Source organism: Panthera tigris, chromosome A3, assembly GCF_018350195.1.
Source record: "Panthera tigris isolate Pti1 chromosome A3, P.tigris_Pti1_mat1.1, whole genome shotgun sequence".
NCBI classification, from domain to species: Eukaryota; Metazoa; Chordata; class Mammalia; order Carnivora; family Felidae; genus Panthera; species Panthera tigris.
This window is the reverse complement of record NC_056662.1, coordinates 8,845,740-8,859,000: the sequence shown is the minus strand read 5'-3', so window position 1 is coordinate 8,859,000 and position 13,261 is coordinate 8,845,740. Positions and strand designations below refer to the sequence as shown.

Sequence of the window (13,261 nt, the reverse complement as noted above, 5' to 3'; positions counted from 1 at the left end):
TACCCCTCTATACTTACCTATACAATCCCCCAAAACCCCTACAATATCTTAACCCCGTAATATAAATAATAAGCAAAAAAGTGGACTATAGTAAAGCAGCATGATATATCTGCATTATATATGTACGTGTGTGTGCACACGATGTATGTGCGTGTGTATTGTGTCTGTGTGTACAAGTGGACACACACACACACACTCAAAGTTAGGCACCATCACATTAGGAGACATAAAGGAAAGTCTGGATTAAGAGAAGAAAGACAATATTTAACTGACAATTACTTGCACCTTTTTGGTTATACTGACGTTTTGAAAGAAAAGCTGTGTGTGTGTGTGTGTGTGTGTGTGTGTGTGCGCACGCAGCATCATGAATCCAGCAGCTACCGTGAGGGCAAGTGAGCCGGCAAGGGTTTAAACAGGGCGCCCAGGCGGATTTGCAATGCGGGGGGGGCCACCCTGATTGCCCACGTGAAAGGCAGGTGAATGGAGGCAGGAGTGGGTACGGGAGCCCATCTGAGTTCCTCGCAGTCGCTGTGGTTACGACAAAACAGGCATCAGAGGGAGAAGAGAGCGTAAAAACTCTCAGGGGCTCCGGTGACCCCGGCGGCACTTTGGACATTTGTTGGAAGGCTCAGTGGTCATCGGGATGAGGGGGATGGGAGGCTGAACCAATATGGAAAGAACACAGGCTTCAGCGACAATGCCAGAGGCCATGGACATGACCATACCCAGAAAATCTGCTTTCTGGCCTCATCTCTTTGTGCAGTAGTCAAGTTTCATTGTGAGCTCCTTGGGAGCTGGAGCTTTGCTTTTTTTTTTTTTTTTTCTTTTAAATCTCTGTGGTTTCAACGTCTAGAACAGGAATTAGCATTCTAGTCTGAAGCCAAATCCTGCCCACCTGGAAAGCTCCCTGGGACACAGCCACACGCGCTCATTCCTGTGGTGCCTTCTCCCGACAACAGCTTAGTGCTTGATACGGGGATCCTAGGGCCTGAGGAATTCTAAAACATTTACTACCTGCTGCTTTAAGAAACAGTTTACCGGCCCCTGATCTAGCATCATGCAGAGAACATAGGAGGTGACCCATAAAGATCTGTGGGTCACACGATCAATGTATAAATGTGGATAGTAGTAACCGCAGGACTTCCTTTGGTCATGTAGAGAAATCATCTATTGATTCACTTTTGGCCTCACACGCCTTTGATCTGCATCCCCAAATGTGAATTTTACTTTTTGTCTCTTGTCTCAGGTGGGCCAGTCCTTTGGAGAATCCCTCCGCAGAGCTGGGTTCAGGGGGGCCTTGAAAACAGCAAACGGAACCTTCTGGGGTGGATGTTGTCGCAACCTTGGCTGGCGTGCTGAGTGGGGACTGCCCTGCGCTCCAGGGCCCTGAGCCGCAGTCCCGGCCTCCATCCACTAGATGGAAGCAGCTCGTCCTCCCCTCCTCTGCGGGGCCATTACAAGTGTCCCCCCCACCCCGAAGCATGGCCCTAGAGAGAGAATTTGCACATAAGAACTGAGACCTGGGGACATTACACGTATCAGTGTCCTGTAGGATAGTCCCCACATTTAAAAAATAATTACTTAACAGTTTGACACAGCTTCCCTCTGTAACGCATTCGAATGCCCCAACTCAGCCCGGCAGGGAATTTCTGACGTCTAACCTAAGCCCCTTAGGCTGCGGCTGCCCCTTTTTTCCTACTCTGTCATTACTGAAAAACAAAATATATAACTAGTGTGTACATTCTCCATAATGACCCGCCTTCTGTGACAGTCTCGCTACAGAGAAAGCTGGGACGTATATGATGCAATCAATCACTCATCCTGAAGACGTTCCTGGGTCCCTACCTCCTCTGCCCGGCTCTGCTTCAGACGCTGGGAATGAAACAGGGAGCAAGACGAACCGGGTTTCTGATCTCACAACGCCACGTTTTAGTGACAGGCACAAATCAGCAAGTGAATAGATAATATCAGTCACTGATGAGTGTTTGATGCCTTAGAAGTGAGTTATATGTCAGTTATACTCAGCAAAGCTGGGGGGGACGCCATGACGGAGGGGTCCCTGGCTAGGACGGTAAGGAAGCGCCTCGCTGTGGACAGGATACTTCAACAGAGGCCTGAACGACAGTGAGAAGCAGCAGAACCGCGAGAGAAGTGTGTGGAAATGCCTGGCTTGGGTGCGTCACCCGTTCCGAGTCTCTGTTCTGAAACGGGTGTGGGGGAGCCTCTCTCCTGATACTCCCCTCTGTCCCCTGTCTTCTGATGTGACAGAAGAGCCTCGAAGCGGTCCTGGATTCTCTGAGCAGCTTCACGAAACAGCCCTCTTGATTAGCCCGGTGCTGCCTGCGGATCCCGTAGGCATTTCCTAAATGGCTGTAGTCAGTGCCAAGAGTAAGGGGCTCGGGGTTCTCAAGGAGAGTAACTTGAACTTGAAGTCTTCTCCTCCCCATCCCTCCCAACCCAGCCCAGTGCCCAGAGGCACCAATGGGCACAGGGAAGGGAGGTCAGGATGGTTAAAAGGAATTTCAAGAGGGTGAGGTCCCTGACTGCCTCCTCTAGGCTGGAATAAAAATGTCTGGGGTTGTCTTCTCCTCTCCCCCAGCCCCCTCCAGTCAGCTCCCTTCTTTCTCCCAAAGGATGAACCATCTTGTGCAACGACCCTAACCCCACAAGTGAGAAAAAGCTTGAGAAAAAGCCAGACTTGTCAAAAAGTCGTAGCTAATTTCGGGGTGCCTGGGTGGCCCAGTCGGTTATGCGTCCGACTCTTGATTTGGGTTCAAGCCATAATCCCACGGTTCATGAGTTTAAGTCCCGCTTCGGGCTCTGTGCTGACAGTATAAAGCCTGCTTGGGATTCTCCCTTTCCTTCTCTCTTTGCCCCTCCCCCTACTTGCACACACTCTCAACCTCTCAAAATAAATAAATAAACTTAAAAAAAAAAGTTGTAGCTAGTTTTGGAGCCAAATGGGAAAAAAGTTCCATTGTCTCAGAGATTTACAGACCAGGCTGTTTTGCTCTGCTTGTGGCCTGGATCTCTAGACACACAGTATGTGAGAGGGTGAGATCCGTCTGGATGGGCCCTGGGGTCCCATAGACACGAGCATAAATCTGGGCTGCCCTAACTAACCGCCACACCTCAAGGAAGCCATGTAAACTCTTTGGACCTTCATTTCTTCCTCTGTAAAATGGGAGGGACACTTTGCAAGGTTGCTTTGAGGATGGGCGATAAGGTACGTGTTCATAGTCATAATCGTAATCCCCACCGTGCATGGAGTTTCTGCTGTGCCCTAGGAACCACGCTAAATTCTTTCCATAACTACTTAGTCCTCACAGCAGGCCTAACTGGAGCGTCCACTGTCACTGTCCCCATTTCACAGGTGAGAATAAAGAGGCTGAGTGATGATAAACAGCACCCAAGTCTGTCCACTTTCCAAGGAGCAAAGCCAGTCCAGATTCATTAGACCCCCCCCAAATCCTCGAGTCTTATCCACAGGCCCCCCTTTGCCGTGGGCGATCAGTAAAAACTAGTCATCCCCGGGTTCGGTTCTAACCACGGGGAGGACAAGAATGAGTGGATGGACGCCAGTCCGCCCTGACTCCCAACGACCGTAGGCGGTGGGAGCAAGCTGCTGCCGCCATGTTGGACCAGGGCCATCTTACTCTATCAGGTGAGCATGCTTGTCATGAGTTGGAAACACGCTGTCCAAGGGCCCAAGTGACACCAGGCTGCTGGCTGCCTCGCACGCCCTGCCTAGCCTGATGACTGTCGCAATCATGCAGCGATCATCCGTTCGCTTCTCCCCTCTCTGGGTCTCTGCGCATGTGTGAAGCAGGGATTCATAAATTTACCTGTTCATTTATTCAGCTTGCATTTGCTTATTAAGTGCCCACCTGTGCCAGGCACTGCCGTGTAAAAGGGTGTGGAAGACAGACACAAACCTTGCCCCGGTGGAGCTCACACTCTGGAGAGGAAGAGTCCAGAAAATAGAACATGTAACCTGTTAAAGGCCGCGCAGAAACAATCACGTGTCGGTGCTACAGGAAGGGACGAGAAGGGGGCTGGGTGCGGGAAGATGCTTGGCTTCCAAGAGAAGTCAGAGAAGTCCTTGCTGAGAGGGTGAACAGAGTGAGAGAGCGAGCGGTGCAGATAGCTGGGAAGGCACAGCCCGGGCCAAGGCAAACAGCAATGGCCTCAGTGGCCCCGAGGCAGGTCGGCTGTTAGAGGAAAGTTTTGCAGATTACATTCCTGGCAACACCAATCCCACCAGGTGCTCACTGGAAAAAAGCTTATGGAGTCCAATCAGTTCTGCAAATACTGGGTGCCACAGATCCCGTTTGGGAAGTGGTATCACCCATTGGCATAAACAAAAAAGGAAAGACCAGGCGAGGTCCTGCAGTCAGAGTCTCGTTCGATGCAGATTCACCCCAACGTACTTGACTATACAGCCAGCTCTTCGCATAACACCTGCTGGCATCCCACAGACCCGTGTTTCCATGGAAACCAGTTGGGGGAAACAGGTTTCAGCGAAGGGCCCTGTCTCTACGATGGTGCACCGATGTTTTGATTCTCTGGACCACAAGGGATCATTGCACAAAGACCCATCGAGTGCGTCCTCACTAAGTGTAAGTGAGGTCCAGGTGGGGGCGGAGCAGGGACGGGACCCCCTATCTCCACCGGAAACGTCACATCCACAAAGCGAACGAACGTGGGCCCGGGAGGATCGAAGTGCGTGGACGCCGTCACTTCCTTCGGAACACAGCGACCCAAACTTGCCAGTGGACAGTTTGGGGAAATGAACGGAACGGACCCATTCCAAATCCTTGCTCTGGTCCATTGTGATGTTTCAGGCCCATATTAGGAGAGCACGAAGGGGATTCTTACCAGAGCCACACGGTTTTACAGGAAAGAGGTGGTGGTTACTTAGGGGTCAGACAAAAGGAAAAATGCTCAGCTATTTGTACCTTCTCAAGAAGAAGGGAACTGAATCCCCTGCAGGTCCCGTTTCAAACATACACACACATACAACACGCCGGGCTCAGGCGGCCTCTGAGTTAGAACGGACCGACTTCCGCTGTGATAGACACACTCCCCAGCTAAGGCCCTCTTTAACCACCTGCACAGGATTAATTCTCAAAGGCCGGGCTTTCCTCATGCTAATCTAGAAAAGTCCAGCGGATACGAAGCAATGCTGGGGGTGGGGGGATGGAACAAAGCTGCATTGTTTCACTTGTAAAATACATTTACTTCAATCACTCCTGAATACGCTCGTGTTTTCTTCCAAACTTGTCTCCCCCGATTTATAGTCAGGACTTAGGACACGGTGTTAAGAACATGGGTACAAATAATGATACCTGATCTTGGCAATCATGATCAGAGTTCCCGCTCCGCTCCGGGGCGGCCCCTAGTAAGGGCATTGCTTGTTTAACCCCTCAATGCATTTGTAGCTCTGTTTTACAGATGAGAAAACAGAGACTTGAAAAGCTGCAGTGATTGGCCCAGGGTCACACGGAAAAGAATACGGCCAGACTACAAACCCAACACTTTTGTTGTCTCCTTAGGAAAAGTATGTCTTGAACCTCGGTGTGCTCACAAGGCAGCCCCGGGACTTGCGAGCTGCGGCGCTTTGCATGAATTACATACTTTTTCTGCATCCCAACTTCCTTACCTGTGAAAATGGAGACAGCCTGCTCTAGACTCTGGGCCAGAGCAGCCATTCAGCCCAGAGTAAGGACCTCAGTAAATCCTCATTCTTTTTTTTTAATGTTTTTTTTAATGTTTATTTATTTTTGAGAGAGACAGAGACAGAGAGAGAGCACGAGCGGGAGAGGGCAGCATAGAATCCGAAGCAGGCTCCAGGCTCCGAGCTGTCAGCACAGAGCCCGATGCGGGGCTCGAACCCACGGACCGTGAGATCGTGACCTGCGCCGAAGTCGGACGCTCAACCGACAGAGCCCCCCAGGCACCCCAAGTAAATCCTCATTCTTGAAGTGGGAGCAGGTAGGGGCGGGGCAGGCTGCCTGGGAGGCCTCCAGATGGGAGTCAGGGAAGTTTAAAACAAAACAAAAAACATCCGCATTCTTTCCTTCTTTCAGAGTTTTCTTTAAGAAAATTCGCTTTGTGTAAGAAAAACTTCCAGTATCAGGGTGCTCTGGAGATGCCCCGAGAACGTGCCTACATCACCTCATTCCGCACAGTAGTGTCAGAAAGGCATTGGTTCTCTGTCCCGTTGAGCGAGCCTTCAAAATAGTCTGTAACTCGTCCAGACTGACCAAGCCACCAAATAACCAACTCATAGTTAAAACCAGTGGTTCTCAACCAACACTCCTTGGCCCAGCAAAGGGCATTTGCATTCTCTGGAGACATTTTGGGTTGTCACCAACAGTGGGGGGAGGGTGGTACTGTTGGCATCTAGTGGGTAGAGGCCAGGGAGGCTAGTATGCATCAATGCATGGGACGGCCCCCCATCCCGCGACACCCAGTCCAAATGTCAATGGTGTCAAGGTTGAGAAATTTTGCTTTCTTTTTTTTTATTGTTTTAATCTTTATTTTCTTTTTGAGAGAGACAGAGCGTGAGCAGGGGAGGAGCAGAGAGAAAGGGAGACACAGAATCCGAAGCAGGCTCCAGGCTCCGAGCTGTCAGCACAGAGCCCGGTGCGGGGCTCGAACCCATGAACCGTGAGATCATGACCTGAGCTGAAGTCGGACGCTTAACCGACTGACCCATCCAGGTGCCCTCAAGAAACTTTGCTTTAAATCTAGCTTGCACTGTTTTACCTCTTTTTTTATATTTAATTTTTAAGACAGAGAGAGAAGAGAGACAGAACGTGAGCAAGGAAGGGGCAGAGAGAGAGGGAGACACAGAATCCAAAGCAGGCTCCAAGCTCCGAGCTGTCAACACCGAGCCTGATGCAGGGCTCAAACCCACAAACCACGAGATCATGATCTGAGCCAAAGTTGGACCCTCAACTGACCGAGGCACCCAGGCACCCTACTATTTTGCCTCTCAACTGAGGGTTTCTAAATCTCAGAAGTATTGCTATTTGGGGCCAAATCATTCCATTGTGAAGGCTGTCCTGTAGAATACGTATAGGGTATTTAGCAGTGTCCCTGGCTTCTATCCATTACATGCCAGGAGCTCTGTACCCTCTGGGAGTTGTGATAACCAAAACCTCTGGATGCTGCCACACATCCCCTGCGCCCTCCGTGGACCCCAAGACTCCCTCTCCTCCTTCCAACGGGAAGGAGCAAATCACCGCCATGGAGAAGCATGGCTCTAACCCAAGGAGAATCAGTTTCGCTATGAAATGAGAAACCGCCCTGGAAAATATTAAGAGAACATTGTGAATAACTATTATTTAAATATGTAAAAAAAAAAAAAAGAGTAGAGGCAGGCGTGTGTAGATATATTGGATACCTGGGCACGTCTGGCAGGAAGAAGTGTTCCGTCTTGTGGTTTCCTGCCTCGGTATTGTTGAGACAACAAACTGACCGGGGTCTTTATTCCCCAGCATATGTGTTATCACTTCTGCCACACTGGGTCTCAGGGACTCTGCACCAGAATAGAAATAGACCGAATAGTGTTCCCTTTTCTGTTATTGTCAGTGTTCTATTTCTGGAGTACCATTATTATTCCAGAATGAATTAGATCTTAATTTGAAGCAATGTTACCGGAGAGAGGAGCAGCCAGAAGCATGTGAGGCTCCGTGATTGACCCCTCAAGGGGAGAAAACACCCATCCTCAGGCACCGGGGCCATGGAACAGAGTAGGCGAAAGCCAGAGAAGGTCCAAGGTCTAGTACACATGGGCGGAAGCCCTCATTTCACTGGAGGGAAGCCCATCCTTCCCCCGGTGAACCCAAACTTTCCATCTGAAACACATGAGGCACCTTCGCTGGCGTGCCTCTATTTAAAATGCCCCGTCACGGTGGAGTATTATTCAGCCAGGAGGAAGGAGGAATTCCTATCATCTCTGGCAACACGGGTGAACCTGGACGACGCTGTGCGAAGGGAAATCGGCCAGAGAAAGATACACACCGCGTGATCTCATCGATGCGCGGACGCTTTTTCAAAGAGTCGACCTCACAGAAACGGAGCACGACAGCGGTTTCCAGGGGCTGAAGGGTGGGGGAAATGGGGGGCTGCTGGTCGAAGGGTACAAGCCTCCAGTTATGAGTCGGGTCTGGAGCTCGAATGTCCGGCCCAGGGACCACAGGTAACGATATCGTATACTTGAGATGTGCGAAAAGAATCAATCTTCGGCGTCCTCTCACACACACGCACACACAAAGGTAACTATGTGACATGATGGATGTGTTTAATTAACTGAATTGTGGTGGTGACCGTTTCTCCAGGTATGCATACATCAAACCATCACATTGTAGACTTGAAATATATACAGTTTTCTTTGTCAATTATACCTCGATCAAGCTGTTGGACAGAAAGGATTTCCGCGGCGGGGGATATTGAGGTGCAGCCAAGACGTAGCGAATTTCCCACGAGGAGATAAAACAGAGGTCAGCCAACTTCTGCTGTAAAAGACCAGACAGTAAATATGCGGATTTTGCAAGTCCTACAACCTCTTCCGTACTTGCTCAGCTCTGCTGGTGCAGCAGGAACACGGCCGTGGGGGATCCGTCAGTGCATCGGTGTGGTCAGGCTCCGATAAAAGTTCATCTGCGGGGGCGCCTGGGTGGCTCTGTCAGTTAAGCGTCTGACTCTTGGTTTCGGCTCAGGTCACCATCTCGCCATTTCAGGAGTTCAAGCCCCACATCGGGCTCCGTGCTGGCAGCACAGAGCCTGCTGGGGATTCTCTCTCTCCCTCTCTCTCTGCCCCTTGCCCACTCACACTGTCCCCGTCTTTCTCAAAATAAAACTTATTTTTCAAAACTTCATTTGTGGACACTGAAATTTGAATTTCATGTAATTTTTATATGGAGAAATCTTTTTTTTTTTTTTGCAACCTTTTAAAACTACAAAACCTGGGGCGCCTGGGTGGCTCAGTCGGTCAAGCATCCGACTTCGGCTCAGGTCACAATCTCACAGTCCGCGAGTTCGAGCCCCACGTCGGGCTCTGCGCTGACAGCTCGGAGCCTGGAACCTGCTTCGGATCCTGTGTCTCCCTCTCTCTCTGCCCCTCCCCTGCTCATGCTCTGTGTCTCTCTGTCTCAAAAGTAAATAAAAGCATTAAAAAACATGTTTTTAAATGAAAATAAAAATGCAAAAACTATTCTTTGCTCCTGGGCCATACAAGAACAGGCAGTGGGCTGGATTTGCTCCATCTATCTCTTCTATGAAACATGACAAAAATTCCCCCCCAAAAACCCATAAATTCCAACTTTTCTGTCCTTAAGATGAGGGAGAGACACCACCCAGGACATTTGGAACTTGGGGTGATTAGCACTATAGGAATTAATCTCACCAATACCTGAACTTCTGAGATGTTCTGTTTTTATAGGCCTGGATAAACATTGTAGGACAAACTTGGAAAGGCAGACAAAGCCACCAATAATTAGATTTCTTTAGGAACTTCTTGTTAAAGAAAAAAAAAATAGAGGGGAGCCTGGGTGGTTCAGTCAGTTGAGCGTCCAACTTCGGCTCAGGTCATGATCTCACGGTTCGTGAGTTCAAGCCCTGCGTCGGGCTCTGTGCTGACAGCTCAGAGCCTGGAGCCTGCTTCGGATTCTGTGTCTCCCTCTCTCTCTGCCCCTCCCCTGCTCATTCTCTCTCTCTCTCTCTCTCTCTCTGTCTCTCTCTCTGTCAAAAAATAAACATTAAAAAATATTTTTTAAAAAAAATAGAGACAAGGAAAAGAAAAAAAAAACCCTCCGGTTCTAAGCTTGGTAACACACAAAGCTCTCAGGTCCTGTGTAAAAGCGTACATGAAAAATATCTCCCCAATTTCTGATTTCTCTCCCTGAGCAGAGTGAAGCCTCCACACTGAGGGGAGAGATGCCTGGCTCAGGACTTCTCGGTGATTATAAATTCTTCATCAACCCTGGATTAAGTTTTTAAAAGGGATTTTTATTCTTCTTCTTCTTTTTTTTTTTTTTTGAGTTACCGTGATCGTAATTTTCAGATTTTCGACTACTTGTAAAACTTTTTTTTTCTTCCCCTCTCACAGCGAAGGTCAGTCACTTTTAAGATATAAGAGAATTTGAGAACAGATTAATGACAAAGACAAATGATGATTTTTATTTTAGCGGAAGTTTCGGTGCATTCTCTCTCCCCGGCCAGGGTACCGATAATAAAGTACACTTGACATATAGCTGCGCAAGTTCCTCGCTTTAAAGTTCAACAATGGATCAAAAGAACGAATTCTCTCTTTAAAAAGAAATGTCCTGGAAGGAAAATAAAAGGAAGGTTGGGGGGGGGACCTCATCCATCCCTTTTGTCCTGTTCTCTTCTCTTTGTGGCCCAGAGACAGAGCATTGAGTGACTTCTTCAGAAAAGAGATCAGTGAAATTGTCACTTGATTACTTCTCCTTGATTAGCATTTATAAGAGCCCTGTGATACAGTATTTGCATTCCTATTTAGCCGTGATTTTTGTGGGGCACCAATGATTAAACTTGTCACAGGGCTTGATTGACGGGGTCAGATCTTCACTTTCTACTCTTTTGAAATTAAAAACAAATGTGTCAGTTCCCTTCATGGGCCGGAGCGCCGTGAAGCTCGCCTGCCTTGTCATTGCAGATAGGTCAGGAATGTTTTAATTTTAGGGATGGATTCTGCTTGTCAAGTAGAGTGTGATGGCGTGTGGTTCTGGAGATGAGATGTGAAGGGTGTAAAACAAAGAAGGGGAAGAACAAAGACAAAGACACTCACATTATTAGACAGATTTAATTAGTCTGAATGGATATTATGCTAGATGAAGCAGTGAGCTGTGAAATTAACCCTTGATTACGGATTGGCGGATCATACTCATAAAGAGAATCAAACCTTTGTGGAGAGACGGGAGGTGTGATTTCAGTTTTCTCTACCCTTCCGGGTTGCGCGCCAGATCCCCACCCCCATGCCCCACCCCCCTGTACTTAAACACCAGAATCTGTGCAAGAAAACGTACGCATTCACCTTTAGCTCCTGCCAGCAGCAGGTGTATCCAGAGAAGGAATTCCTCTCTGCAGGTTTAGAGAAGGCAACAAGCCAACGGTGGTTGGAGGTGAAGCTAAGGGGCTCACGATGACACAGATTTCCCATTCCAAGGTAGACACTCCAAATAGCTAAGGTGGGGCAAGAGCTGTTGGTTTTGAGCATCTGCACCGAAGAGCGCTATTAACTGCAATGGAGGGCACCTCCCAGGAACGTCTTTGACATAATCTCCCCACCATGTCTCTACCTCTCCATGATCTTCCCCGGCGAATCCCAGTTACATGGGGACTCCAAGGGATTCCAAACATATGAGCGAGAGACAGGAGCCTCAGAAGCATGATCCAACATTGGTGGCCAGTTAGGCAAAACTCACCTGTGCTAAGGACCTCAACAAGAAAAGGATGGTTGTGAGTGACAGGGTACAAAAGAAGCTATGTGAGTCTGAGATAATACGGGCTTCTAGAAGTCCATTAATTATCCAAACTATCAAAAGGGTATGAACTCTGCTGAGAAAGGCCTTGTATAAGCTGTGCCATCTAATGTCTCCGTCTTTGAGTGGCTTGATCTAGATCATTCCCTACGCACCAATTCCAGGAATGGGAAGTCTCTGAGGGCATCATACAGAGGAGGAGGGTCTGTTAGGCTGCCCAGAGTCACGTGGAAAGTCAGCAAATTAGGAACTGAAGAAATGGAGTTCTAGAACTTGCTTTGTGAGCCTCCCCCCAAACTCTGTCTTCTCATTGGCTAACTGGGGAGGGGGGGACAGCTCCTTTTCTAACAACCTCTCGTGATCGTGTTGAGGATGAAGTATGAACTATGTACCCAACGTGCCAGAAAGGCACCATGTGTTGTTACCATGACAGCTCAGTGTAGAAAACATGGCACCAACTCTAAGTCACTTCTGTGGCTCAACCTGTCACCTTGGTGTCTAAATGGCTCCACGAGGAAACTCCTGGTTGAGGAATGCCCTGAACAAGCAGTTCCCAAATGTGGTCTTGGGGCACTGGATCAATTGCTTTCAATGGAAAACAATTTATTCCCAATCATTGTTGAAGGCTGAGAGTGGTCAAGGAGCTCGCTGGCACCACACTGGAATTTCCTGAATGTTAGAGACAGAGGGAGATTGTTGTTGTTGTTTCTTTGAGAGAGAGACAGAGCACAAGCTGGGGAGGGACAGAGAGAGAGGGAGACACAGAATCCGAAGCAGGCTCCAGGCTCTGAGCTGTCAGCGCAGAGCCCAACATGGGGCTTGATCTCACAAACTGCGAGATCATGACCTGAGCCGAAGTCGGACGCCTAACCGACAGAGCCAATTGTAACCCTGGCTCTGTCTGTAGGAATATCGTGAGCATGAACAGCATGCTTCATAGGCCAGGGTGGGGAAAACGCGGAGAATCACTGCTCTACCGGGAAATGCGAGGGCCCCTTGATTAGCATGTGCTCTGAGTGACCAGACTGTAGAGTTCATACTGCTTCGGGTAGATGGTTGTATCTCAAGGTCCTTTGGTTTATGGTCTCCGGAAAGTCAGACTATTTCTACAGGTAAACACAGCTACATTCATCACTCCTTGGAAATGAGAATTGTTTTCTTCCCAAAGATGATGTTTTGCTTCTGAAGAAATTTCTTTCTTAGCCTCGAGTAATAAAAGAAATAACCTGCTGTCTCCAATTTGACTTTGCTGAGTTTTAGAGGAAGGGACTTTTAAGAAAGCAGTTTAGGAGGGGATTGGGAACATTTGGTAACCTCGCTCTTGAATATGCACAGAGTGATTTAGATGATACTTGGATGATCTCTCTCTCTCTCTCTCTCTCTCTCTCTCTCTCTCTTTTGGATGGTTACATGTTTTAAAGCATATTCACCTGTGTGTGTGTGCACATGCATGTATGTGTGTGCTTCTGGGTTTCTTAACTTTAGCACCATTTTGTGGGCTGGATCCTTCTTTGTTGTGGGGGCTGTCCTGTGCACTGCAAGATGCTTAACAGTATCTCTGATTTCTACCTACTAGATGTGAGTATCATCACTACCCCTGCAGGACAACTAAAATGTCTCCAGACATTTCCAAGTGGTCGCTGGAGGCCACTTGTACCCCAATGTTTATAGCAGCACTTTCAACAATAGCCAAATTATGGAAGGAGCCTAAATGTCCATCAACTGATGAATGGATAAAGAAATTGTGG

General features: G+C 48.5%; 1 protein-coding gene across 1 annotated transcript in view; it reads left to right on the top strand.

The window, feature by feature from the left end:
• TSHZ2 (teashirt zinc finger homeobox 2) overlaps positions 1–1,420 on the top strand; it is a 405,751-nt gene extending 404,331 nt beyond the window's left edge. Inside the window, exon 3 of the mRNA XM_042980129.1 lies at positions 1,247–1,420. The gene's annotated coding sequence lies outside the window, so the exon portion shown is untranslated. The remainder of the gene's footprint in view (positions 1–1,246) is intronic.
• Positions 1,421–13,261: the final 11,841 nt, after the last annotated feature.